Source organism: Arvicanthis niloticus, chromosome 3 (assembly GCF_011762505.2).
Source record: "Arvicanthis niloticus isolate mArvNil1 chromosome 3, mArvNil1.pat.X, whole genome shotgun sequence".
Classification (NCBI taxonomy): domain Eukaryota; kingdom Metazoa; phylum Chordata; class Mammalia; order Rodentia; family Muridae; genus Arvicanthis; species Arvicanthis niloticus.
The window spans coordinates 73270306-73283686 of record NC_047660.1 but is presented as its reverse complement, the minus strand read 5'-3'; positions in this window follow the sequence as shown (position 1 = coordinate 73283686).

The window sequence follows — 13381 nt, the reverse complement described above, 5'->3', positions numbered from 1 at the left end:
CACAATGTCCCTCCAAGCTTTCTGTCCTCTACAGAGGCCAGCTGTTACTGAAGAGGAAGTGTGTTTTCTCCTGAGACCCCTCTGAGACCACAAGCCACTCCCACCGAACAAGGGTGAAATTGTAGGGTGTGTAGAATTTCATAGCTGTGATGGGCACTTCAGAGAAACACGTTTTTAAACTTCCTGTTTTTTATGAAGTGCTGGGGATAGAACCCAAAACTTTGCACAAGCTAGGGCAGCCCTGTACATTGAGCTACTTCCCCAACCTAAAAGTGTACCCTCTCTCTCTCTCACTGTTTCTCTAAAATCTTAAAACAATATTTTATTAGGGCTAGAGCGGTGCCCCAGCAGTGAAGAGCACTTGCTGCTCCTGAAGAGAGCCCAGGTTCAGTTCCCAGCACCCACATGGCACCCTCAACCACCTACTAACTCCAGTTCCAGGGGATCCAATGCCCTCTTCTGGCCTCTGGAGGCACTAGGCACACACGTGGTGCACATATATGCAAGCAGAACACCTGTAACACATAAAATAAAAAAAAAAAATCTTTAGAAAAAATGTTAATCTTTATATAAATAAATCAAAGAAACAATAGGAAGGTTACAATAGATTTCATAAAAACCAAGGTACCTGCCAACCAAATAAGACCAGGTAAGATCCTGCAGACACCACTAGGGAATGTTGAATAGAGAAAGGGTGTTAAAGATACTAGTTATGAATTTTCACAGGTGTGGTAACAGTCGTACCATTATGTAGTAGAATGTCTTTAATGTAAGGATCTGCAAACTGAAGGATTTTGGAGGAGAGGTGCAGGGGGGCTTTCAGGAGCTACTTAGACCTGGCTGCACTGGAATGCACTCTGTAGATCAGGCTGGCCTCAAAATCACAGAGATCTGCCTGCCTCTACCTCCAACTGCAGGGATTAAAGGCATGTACCACCATGCTTGGCTTGAAGTAGTTTTTATTTTTTAAATAATAATTATATTCATTAGTGTGTGTACATGTATGCACATGCCAAGACACATGTGTGGAGGTTCAAGGACATCTTGGAGAAATTGATTTTCTCCTTCCACCTTTATGTGGATTCCAGAGATCTCTGTGAGTTCAAGGCCAGCAGATTGGTCTACATGTTGAGTTCTAGGTCAGCCATGGCTACACAGTGAGACCCTGTCTCAGAGAGAGAGAGAGTGAGAGAGAGAGAGAGAGAGAGAGAGAGAGAGAGAGAGAGAAGAGAAGAGAAGAGAAGAGAAGAGAAGAGAAGAGAAGAGAAGAGAAGAGAAGAGATGATATGGTGCCCCCAAACCCTCCTCCATCTGTCTCTTACTTTTCCCTTTGATAAATTAGGACCTTTCAATTCACACCAGTGATTTCTGGGTAGGGTTCCCCCCTAACCCCCCCTCAAGTTCCTTCCTAGATAATTTCTGCTACTTTGGGGTTAGAGCAGACACTACTGTCACCTTTTAGGAAGAGGGCCCAGAGCAGTCCCTTATAAGACAGAATCCCCAGCCCCAGGTGTTAATAGCGAGTAGATTGAGAAATGCTGCTCTCCTGTAACCCCTGGTTCACCCACATCCTCAGACAAAACAGGAGTGGAGAACAGAGGCTCAGAGCGGAACCACTGCGTGCTACAGCCTGGGGTGAGCAACCCAGACAGTGGGCAGGCCACAGCCTCCGGAATCGGCTGCTGTTGGTTTTGGCCTTTGCAAGATCAGACTATCTTGTGGGAAAGAGTTCCCAAGCCACTTCAGCTGCTGCTGTTAGCTGTTTACCTGACTGGCCTTGGTTCAGGGAACGAGCACACAGCGGGCCCTCCACCCACCCCACACTTGCCTCTCCCACTGTGGGGAGACGAAGGAGCCACAGAAGGGGAGAACTCCAACAGTGTGAGTGGGAACTTGCTTCAGCCCCTAGCCAGGAAGCTTCCGGAAACTCAGCATGGAGCGCGGGAGAGAAAGCCAGTGCCAGGCTTGCCTTCCATCACTGCAACCCTATACTACCAAAACCTCTACAGGCCGAGTTCACTTCCTGAGGTCAGCAGGACTAGAGTAGACAGGAGCAGGAGGGAGCCTGGGTCTGATGAAGTTGGTGAAGGAAGCCAGAGCAGCCCAAGGGTAAGGGAGGGACTAAGGAGAGACCCAGCTCCAACTCTACCTTCTACCTTGGGTCACCCCATGTGGCAGAAACTATTTTTTGCTCTCCAAGTAGCCAAGATTCCCCAATTTGTTTCAGGACTGGGGGTGGAAGGCAAGGCGTTACATATGCTAGGCAAGCACTCTACTATTGAACTATAGATACCCAACCCCTCAAGCTCCTTTTCTTAAATAATAGTTGAATTTTAAGTTACAGTTCCCAGGCTCTCTTGCAGCTAGGTATGACCACATGAGGCCGTTTGACCAATGAGATAGGAATAATAGTGACATGTACAGTCTATGGTTCATGCCTTTAGAGGGAAAGGGTATAAATGTGATGGCAGGAGCTTGGACTGTAAGAAAGAGAAGCTTTGTGTTATGACATCGGCACAAATTAGAAGGCCCCCGGCTCCACCACTGAGTTGTCTCACAACCGCCCAACAGCTCAGACTTTTACATGGGAGTAAAGTGAGGTACTTTCCTCTTTAAGCCTCTATGTACCAGTTGCTTTTCCTGTTACTATGACAAATGCTTGACAAAAGTCACTTAAGAATAGAAAAGGGTTTGTTTTGGCTTGTGATTTTAGGGGGAATAATCTATCATGGCTGGAAGGCATGTGGAGAGAGAGAGAGAGAGAGAGAGAGAGAGAGAGAGAGAGAGAGAGAGAGAGAGAGCTGGTCACATTGCATCCATGGTGAGGAAGCAGAGAAATGAATTTGAGAACTCAGCTCACTCTCTCCTTTTTATTTAGTCTGGGAGCCCAGATAAGAGAATGGTCCTGCCCGTGTTCAGGGTAGGTCTCATTTAAACCTCTCTGAGAATGTTCACATTCTGCCAAGACATGAGAAGAGGAGCCCCACTGTATGCTCCCACCATCACAAAGCCTTCTGCCACCATGTCTTTCCCTCCATGATAGACTGTATTCCTACAAACTGTAAGCAAAATAAAACCCTTCCTCCTTTCTCTTCTGGTATTTGTTTACAGCAATGAGAAAAGCAACTAATGTATCCACTAACCAAACTTTCCAGTAGCCACTGAGGGCCTCAAGTTGCCTTTATCTAGAACATTCTATTTACATCCTTTCTGAGCTTGGTCCCTAGTTGGAGCCCCAGCTCCTTTGTTCAGGGAGACAGATGTTTTGTTCCATCAGCCTCCCAGAACACCATCTGAGATCTAGGTCTCACCTGTCCAACCAACACACCACACCACAAACTAGTAACTACATCCAGGGTGCCTCTCCCCAGGACCCCTCTTCTTTGCCTGGCTAGCTCTCCATCTCAGTGTCAGTGGCAGCTTGAACACTCTTGGATCAGAGCCATGTTTTAACTATGTGCTTTTCCAGGTTAATTAACTTTATTGACTTTAAAATATAAAGTCTCAGTCTCTTTTTATATTATATATATTATATTATACATATATTATATATATTATATTTTAATTATATATATAATATAAAAAGAGACTGAAATGTTGCATTTACCATATACAGTATGTTATTTACTATATATAAATGTATATTTAATATATATGAAGATTATATTAGAAAAGTCTGCTCCCAGACAATGGGTAAGTGAATGTAGGCTTCAGGCTTTTGTACAGCAGGGTCCTCCTGGTTGTACCATGCTCTGTGTATGTGTGTGTGTGTGTGTGTGTGTGTGTGTGTGTGTGTGTGAGATCACAGGTCCTTGGTGTTAATGTCACTGTAGGCCCTTGTGTCTCCTGACAGTTCTTCAGTGCTCTGAGTTCTGTGGTGGTCATCTAGCTCTAGGAGAAGGTAGCAGAAGCCTCATCTTCCTTCCTTTCTCCCAGGTTTCCCTCATTGAATAAGCACCTGGCTGGCCCCTCAGACATGCAGAGTAGCCCCAGGGCTCACACACTTCCTCTTGTTCCTTTAGGCTTAGGATGGGCCAGACCTGCACAGGAAGTCTAGCTGAACCATAATCCAGGCATGGGAAAGGCCAAGGCCAGAGGCTCCCAGCCAATGGAAAGGACAGGCCAGAGCTGAGCTACCTGTGTCACAGCTACAGGATGACTCTTAATCATTTGGCCCTATATCTGTAGCTGGTGAGAACGACACAAGCAGGTCTCCCAAGCAAAGTTAAAACCACGCAGTTGTCTTTCCAGGAATGTGGGGTGGCTCAGCTATCATCAACAACCAGGCCTCTTCTTTGACAGGCTCATCTGCAACAGAGTGGACAGAGTGGCCCAGAAGTCCTCGCTGTACAAGCTAAGCCAGCTGGACAAGCCAAGGCGACTCTGAAAGCAGGAGTTACACAAGATAACTGTCACTTACTGGGGACAGGTGCTCCTACCACTCTGAACTTCTGTGGTTATACATGTTGAGTCCCTGGACTGCAGAGAAGAGAGTTGGCGCCCTGGAGTTGTCTATTTCCTTTATGTCTCACTGGATAGGGTAAATTCCAAGACACAGCCTCTGATTTCCATGGTTATGGATAGCTGGTGTGCCTTTTCCTGAGACAGAAAGTGACTACATTCATGCAAGGTTAAATGTTTTGGAAACCACATTTGGGGTCTCCTCATACTCATAGTCTTTTTAAAAAATATATTTGTTTAATTTTATTTGACATGCATGGTTTTGCCTGCATTCATGTCATGTGATGGTGCCAGATCCCCTAGAGCTGGAGTTACAGACAGTTGTGAGCTCCGTGTGGGTGCTGGGAACTGAACTCTGGTCCTCTGGAAGAGCAGGCAGTGCTCTTAACCACTGAACCATTTCTCCAACCCCCATGCTCAAACTCTTGACCCTCCCCTGCACAGAGGTCCAGCCAAGGGCAATGTGCAAATTCCCGAATGACACCTAGCCTCTTGTTCTCCCTGGCAGGGAGTGATGGTGGCCTCTGCCCCTCAGTCTAGCTTCCCCGTGGGCACTTAGATATCTGGGTGGTCAGCTCTGGTTCTCCTACGTCACTGGTCCATCCAGTGTTTGTGGCCGACATGCACACTCCCTTCCAGCCTTGTTTTTCTTAGCAGCCAGGCCAAGAATCAGAGCCTGTGGGTCGGGAGGAAACAACTGCAGGGAAGAACTGGCACGCCATCCCTCTACAGACCTGACTACAGACCAGAACCAGCTCCTGAGGGCTGCTGCTCCCAGAGGCAGAGAGGGTTCAAAGCCCCTGAGTTCAAATAAGGACTGGAGCTTCACCCTCAGCAGTGTGAGTTCAAGGCTTTCCCCGACTCTGATTCACTGCCCAGTCAGGCTCTCCAGAGTTCTTGGAACTGGGAGTCTGTGCCCTTTGACACTAATTAAGATATGAATGCGTTGACACATTGACATTTTCCCTCTAGCCAGGCCTGGTGACATCCACTTGTGATCACAGCACTTAGGAAGCCCCGGCAGGAGGATTTGCAGGTCCAAGATCAAAACCCTGTGTCAACATGGAAAAATTAAGGAAAGGGAGCTGGGGATACAGCTTGCTGTGTGAACTCTGATGTGTAATCCCTAGGAAGGAAAAGAGAGGAAAAACAAAAGAGAGACTTGTGTGTGTGGATATGTAGATGTTTGCATTTCTGTCAGTGCATATGCTTGAGAGGACAGGACAGACAGACAGAGACAGAAAGGCAGAGGGCAAGGTCAGGGACATAGCAGGGCACCCTGTAGAGACCCTCAGAAATAAGACCTCTATCTTCTGCCTGCCCTGCCCTTCGAACAGAGGTTCCCCAATGACAGACTATATCCCCTTCAGACTGGGCTCTCTGAGGATCTGCCCCTCCTGGGAATGAGGCCTATTTAAGCTGTAGCACCCAGAGTGCATCCATTCCATGGGTGTGTAATGGGTGAGCCCTCTTTCTCAGGTTCTCTGCAGCTCCCCTGCAAATGTCTAGGGAATTAGTGCCGATGTTCTACACCGAAGTGTAAAGTTGAGCCCAGGGATCCTTGTTCACAGATGTACCTTGGATAAGCTTCAACTCTGAGACTCCCCAGGGGGGCAGCCCATTCTTCTCCAGTTGACCTTTCCCTTCAAGGATACAAGAGACAACCTCATTTCTTAGGCACTGTCTGATTTGCTTGGTTTTGGAGTCAGGAGGTCACTGACTAGGCTAGGCCATCTTTATCTTCCCAGTGTTGGGATTACAGCTCCCACCGCTGAGCTAAGCTGTTTTGTACACAGCATTAGGAATGAAACATGATAGCTTTACCAACTGAGCCATCTCCCCAACCTCTGTTCTGCTATGATTTCAACAGCTACAAGTTTCTTCTACTCATCTCTCACTGACTTCTTAGGTCCAAGGAGGGTCACGTGGGGTAGACCAGCTGCTCCGGAGATCTGGGATCCAGGGTAACCTGTGCACTTCCCAAAGTGTGTAGCCAGGCAAATCTCTGACATTGTTTTCAGGTTTTCATCCACGATAGTAGTTCAAAGACTGCCCCCCCTCCCCCCCAATCCCTAAGCAGTGGAGCCCTTTCTTCAAAGAGTTTTGTCTTTCCTAGACAATGTCTCTCTGTGTAGCCCAGGTTGGCCTTGAGCTCGATTCCCCTGCGTCATCCACCATGCGCTAGCTTCAAAGAAACCTAAAATAGCTCAAAATAACCAGGCAGGGTGGAGAGGCTGAAGTACAACGATCATTAAAAGTTCAAGGGCAGCCTGGTCTACACAGTGGTGCTAGGCTACAGAGCAAAGACCCTTCTCAAAGAAGGAAGGGGAGTGGAGGAACGGGGAGAAAAAGTGGAGCGGGAAGAAGAAAGGGAGGAGGGGAAAGAAACTGCATACACGGCCCTCTGAGGATGGGGGGAGGGGGCTCTAAAGAGGAGAAAGAGGACTGGTTCCCAGTCAGTCCTCTCGCAGGTTCTCGATGTCCCCTAGAGTCCAGTGAGCAACCTCACAGGGCCTGTTCTCTTCTGGTTAAGATTTTAAGCTTCCAGGACCCGGCAGTGGTAGATGAGAAGCGGTGCTCGCGGTGCCCGGGAGGAGAGAGAGCAAGGTCCAGGCAAATGGAGTGAAGGGCGTCAGAGATTTTGAGTTGGAGCTAAACGTGGTATTTGAGGGACCAGGGATGGCCATGGGCTACTCCTCCTGTAATCAAGCCTAGTTCGGGAAACTAAAGAAAGACCACATTGAGTCAGTCATGTGCCAAAGGCTGAGGCGCCTCCGAGTGGAAGGGCGGAGACTAGGAAGGGACCTTGGAGGCTGGGACCTCTAGGAAATTTTCCCTGAAGCTGAGTCTCCAAGCTCACCTCAGTAGACTTCAAGCCAGTCAGCGGTATATCATCACGGGACGCCACTGCCCCCTTGTGCTCACATCCTCTGCGAAGCACCGGTTCCTGCCCCTCCCTGGGTTGGTGCTCCTTACCTGGGCCCAGAACTAGGGATATTTCTGTCCCTGACTTGATTATCCACCTGTAATCTAGAGAGAAGAGTTTAGACACTGTGGCTTCCAGTAAGCTTTGTGACCTCGCTGCGTTGCATACCCTTTCTGGAGCCTCTCCATCTTCATCTTGTCCTACCAGCTTCCCGGGTGTGCTGCCCCGTGTGACTTTCGAGAGCGCCCGTTGTATATACCCCGGTGGGAATACACTCACCCAAGGGAACAGACTGGGGTGGGGCTGAAAGGCTGCATCCGGGGAAAGCAGAGCTAAGAAGTTTGAGAGAGACACGCAGAGAAAGGAGAGTGGGTGAGAGGATATCGTGGAGCGGAGAGCCCCAGTAGCAGCCCTCAGATTACATTAGCTCATTCTCCCACTGACTGTGTCACTCCAGCCCACCCCATCCTGTTTATCAACAGGGCACAGTGCAAGTCAACACTAACACCCCTTTCCTGAGTAGGTGTTCCTGCTAGTCTTAGCTGGTCCTAATAGATCCTTGCTAACCCATCCTGCCCTTTCTGAATCTTTCTCGGTGGACTCTTCTGGAACCCTTGCCGGCTTCCCTCTGGTCACACAAGCAAGTCCAACTGTTTTCTTCTGCACACAGGCCCGTTCAGTCTGGTTCCTCCCTATCTGTCCCCACTCTGTGCTTCCTCTATCTTTGTAATACATCCTTTAGGGTACACTGGAAGTTCACACTCTCTCACGGGCCTTGAAGTTTCTTCCCCTGATGTCCAGCCACCCATTCCGTCTGCTGAGTGTGTCGTCCTCTGAGTGTTCACATCTGGCTCACTGGAGCTGTTCATGTTGTTCACTGGGAACTTTTACCATGGATGCCCTCGCTGTAGGTGCACAGGTCATGTGTCTTTCAGGATAGTCTGAGTTCACAAGTAGCTGAAGCACTGGGTAATTGATAAGGCTAAGTACCAGGTCACTAGAACCTGGAAATCAGAGAAGAGAAATACTTGGTTTCTTTCAAGACCTAAGTCTGAATTTCTCATGGATGCAGTCTTTATTCTCCAACAGCCTGGAGGGGTATGTGTGTGTGTGTGTGTGTGTGTGTGTTTTGTGCATATACAAGAAAGAGACAGATTCACAGAAAGTGTGTGTGCACGAGAGAGAGAGAGACAGAGACATACACAAAGAGAGAGTGTGTGTGTACAAGAGAGAGACACAGGCACAGAGAGACAATGTGTGTGGGTGTATATATGTATGTGTGTGTGTGTTTACATGTTTATGCAGGCTCTGTAGGTGAAGTATGGAACATTCAGGAATTCTAGCTCTTATGGAAAGACCTTTTTATCTCCTTGGTGCCTGGTGATATTTCTCTAACAATAATTAGTTTACTAAACAATTCTTATTCTGATGAACATGAGAAAAAAGACTAGATTACCTAAGAGTTCAAGAGATCCAGGAGAAACACCGGCACAGCCCACACAGGTCTTAGGGAATTAAACTTACACAGGCTCATTACCTGTCTCTGAAGGATAAAGCAGTTGAGTTAAAGGAATGAAAACCTAGCCTCTTGATGGCAAATTTTTGCTGCAGAGAGAAAAGGGCTGTAGAAGCAAAGGTATCCACATGCCTTCTTTACTTTCATACCCCCTAGAATCTAGACCAGCAGCAGGCACTTGGAGAGCATTTGGTTCTCTGCAATTACAACTGAGTTATTGAAAAAGTTTAGTGGGAATATTGGTTTGACTTTGGAACCTAGAGGTTAGTTAACAAGTAGGCTTATCTGAAAGCTCCATTAATTTGCAACACTGCCACCTTGTGGTATTACTAATAAATTACAGGCTAAACCTAACAGGAAGAGTTCCCTACAGAGCCATTTTCCTGCCAGGCTCTTCTCCTTTACTCTAAGGCAGAAGTTCACAATCTGTGCCCCAGGGGTCACCTAAGACCATTGGAAAACACAGGTATTACATTACAATTCATAACAGTAGCAAAATTACAGTTACAAAGTAGCAAACAAAATAATTTTATGGTGGGAGTGTGTGTCAAAACAGCATGAGGAATGGTATTAAAGGGTCACAGCATTAGGAAGGTTGAAAACAACTGCTCCAAGGTCTTAGGAGGAGGTAACCATGGGTCACTTCTAAGCATCTCCTCAACACAGTGCTTAGAGGTGTGCTGCCCCTTTAAAGCTCCAAACAGGAAATGTTGGGCTTTAACATTTAACATTCTAGAGGCCTCTCCAAAAAATGGCTTCTGTGCCCAACTTTAGGGCCCAAAGTGTTTTCAACTTGGGATGCAAGGATGGGCTTGCAGGGTTGTTTGCCAAAATATATGAACAGCTACAAATGTGTGTTCTTTCTGAGGAGTCATCCAGTCTTTGACTAGATTCCAAAGATGTCTATGACTCCAAGAAATTACAAAAAATTCCTGTTCTGAAATGACATAGACCAAAGCTCACCAAAAGGATGGCAGGAAGTGTTTAGTCCAAAGGACTGAGACATAGACATAATAGAGACTATGTAAGACTCCCCCAAGGGTAGACTGGTGCTCTCTATTTTCTTTGCTTTCCTGTACTTTAAATGTATTATGTTCTACTGATTGACTGTGCTTGGGTGTGCATGTGTGTGTGTATGAGTGTGTTTCTGTCTGTGAGTGTGTATGAGTGTGTGTGTCTGTGAGTGTGTGTGTCTAAGTATGTGTGTGTATGAGTATGTGTGTGTATGAGTATGTATGTGAGTGTGTGTGTCTGTGTGTATATGTATGAGTATGTGAGTATGTGTGTATGTGTGTGAGTGTGTGTACGTCTGGGTGAGTTGTGTCAGAGCACATGTATGAAGGCCAGAAGACAACTCTTAGGCGTTGGTTATCTCTTTCCTTCATGTGGGTCTCTGTAGTTGAACTCAGGTGATGAAGGTCGGCCACAAACACCTTTATTAGAAAAGCCACCACTGAGCAGAGCTAGGCCTGCTTCCCTGCTCTTGACTCTGCTCCCCCAACAGTCTTCTCCCCTCCCCCAACACAGGAGTAGAGAGAAAAGTCAAACTTCCTCAGCAGATGAGTGACCATCTGTCCTTCCAAAGCTTTATGGAGGAAAGGAAGGATTTTACAGTCACCCAGAGAGACTGATTTATCCAAATTAGCCAGAGGCCAAGGAACCAGGCTATTCAAGATAACATTGTTTAATAAAAACAACCTCCGGGCAGTGGTGGCGCACACCTTTAATCCCAGCACTTGGGAGGCAGAGGCAGGCAGATTTCTGAGTTCAAGGCTAGCTTGGTCTACAGAGTGAGTGCTAGGACTACACAGAGAAACCCTGTCTCAAAAAACCAAAATAAATAAATAAATAAAAACAGCCTCCTTATTTGTCTGCAGATCAGGTGCCCAGGCTGGGCCTGAGAAGTTGATGAATAAGTTAGTTATGTTTTGCATTAGGGGAAAACGCCTGTCTTTATCTCCTTGATTGCACAAAGGCACCTAGCTGCCACTTTGCTGGCCACACCCTGGTGTGTGTGTTTGTGTGTATGGGGGGTGTTCACTGGGAAGAAGGGTAACTTTTTCCAAACGTTTAGGTTTATTTTTTTTTAATTTTAATTTTATTTTATTTTGGTTTTTTGAGACAGGGTTTCTCTGTGTAGCCCTGGCTGTCCTGGAACTCACTCTGTAGACCAGGCAAACCTCGAATTTAGAAATCCACCTGCCTCTGCCTCCCAAGTGCTGGGATTAAAGGCGTGCACCACCACTGCCCGGCAGGTTTATTTTCTAAAACCGAAGAATATTAATATCCTAGCCATATATTTATGGATCTAGTATATTTATTATTTTTAAAGAGATATATTTTTATGTGTATGAGTGTTTACCTATGGGGTGTGCATGCGTGTGTGTGTGTGTGTGTGTGTGTGTGTGTGTGTAGTACCTGTGAAGGTGAGAAGAGGGCATGAGATTCTCTGGAACTGAAGTTGCGGGTTGTTATTCTTATGGGTGTTGGGAATCTAACCCAAGTCCTTTGAAACACCTCTCGGGCCCCATGTAGTTGTTTCTGTATTTATTGTTACTACTTGAATATGTGGGGTCATCTATGAGCCCCAGTTTCCTTATCTGAATAGTGAGAGTGTCTTAGTTAGGGTTTCTATTGCTGTGATAAAACACCATAATGACAAGCAACTTGGGGAGAAAAGGGTTAACTTCAACTTATTTGTACCGATTAGTCCATTCTTAAGGAAGTCAGGCCACTAACAGAGCAGGAACACAGAGGCGGGGACTAATGAGTGCTGCTTCCTGCCTGACTCTGAATGGCTTGTTCATCCTTCTTTCTTATAGCACCCAGCGCTACCAGCCCAGTGGTGGCATCGCCCACAGTGAGCTGGGCCCTCCCACATCAAATATCAGTAAAGAGAATGCATCACAGCCTCACCCACAGGCTGATCTTGTGGGGGCATTTTCTCAGTCTTCCCAATGACTCTAGCTTGTGCCAAGTTGACATAAAAACTAGCCTGCACAGAGAGTATGGGTCTGCACTACCCTTTCATCTTGGATGCTGTGTGCTGAGACTTGGCAGATTTGAGTGACATTGGTCATTTTGGAAAAGAGGATCTGTCCAAGGTGAGAGGTGGGTTAGGATGCTCATGTTCTCTAAAGACAAGTTTCTTTGTTGAAGATCATTCCCTCTCACCCAAGAGTAGAGGTTCCTCCCCAGAGAGCAGCAGCCGTCATACTGTCACAGAGAGCAGCAGCCATCATACTATCACAGAGAGAGGCAGCCATCAGGCTATCACAGAAGAGAGAGGCAGCCATCAGGCTATCACAGAGAGAGAGAGGCAGTCATCAGGCTATCACAGAGAGCAGCAGCCATCAGGCTAACTTGGAGGCCATCAGTACAATCATCCCTCACTCAGCCAGGCAGCACAGGGGAGCTGGTGTGCACATGTAGGCAGATCTACCTTGATATGAAACATCTCCTGGGCCATAAAGGGCAATGAGCTTCTTCCTGTGAGCCCCCTACAGAGCCCCCTCCATCAGGTAGGTGTTTTACTAATCAAAGCAGCGTCAGCTCAAGTGGGAAGCAGCAGATTATTATAAATATTAGCGCTAATTGACCTTGGACCACAAATTGACCTAGCCACAGGCAAGGCATTGAAACAGGATAGTGGTGGTGGCATTCTGGAACCAGAGGAGGCAATAGTTCTGTTAGGGGGTCATTCTTCTGCAGACCCTGACTTGTGTACTTGGGTAGGCAAGCTGAGAACCTGGTTCTGCTGGAATCCATCTGGCTGCCTTCATTGGCAATGACCCATAACACAGAAATCTAAGAGTAAACTGCGAAGTCATAAAACCTTGTTGTGGGCCCCCTCATTATCCATCCATCCACCCACCCATCCACCCATCCATCCATTCATCCATCTGTTTAAAAAGTTTACTGTCTTAAACCAGAGCTGTGCTGACCTCTCAGTTTGATTGATAGGAATCTCGTTATTCAGAGTCTATAGGGTGATTAAGGAACAAAGCTTATATTCTGAAGCTAGACATAACATCAGTGCCTTTGTGCAAGGACTTGAGATAGGCTAAAAATGATAAAACCTGGGGGCTGGAGTGATAGCTCAACAGCTAAGATCATGTACTTTTCTTGCAGAGGACCTGAGTTTGGGTGTTAGAACCCATGACCAGCACCTGACAGCTGTCTATAACACCAGCTCCAGGGGATCTAATGCCCTCTTCTGGCCTCCACAGGTAATGAACTCTAAGTTCATATACCCATAAACAACCACTGAGTCTGATTGGTATGACTTGGGGGACTCACATCCACACTTGGAAAACATGCACTGGGATTGGGTCAGTGGGTCTGGAATATCAGTGGTCACCAGGAACTTTCAGGGCATAGCATAGGATTATCAGAGATTCTGCTCTACAGTGTTGGCCAGGGAGGCTGAAATGTGTACTTCCCCAGTCTTGTTTTACCCTCTGAGGAACAAGATTGAA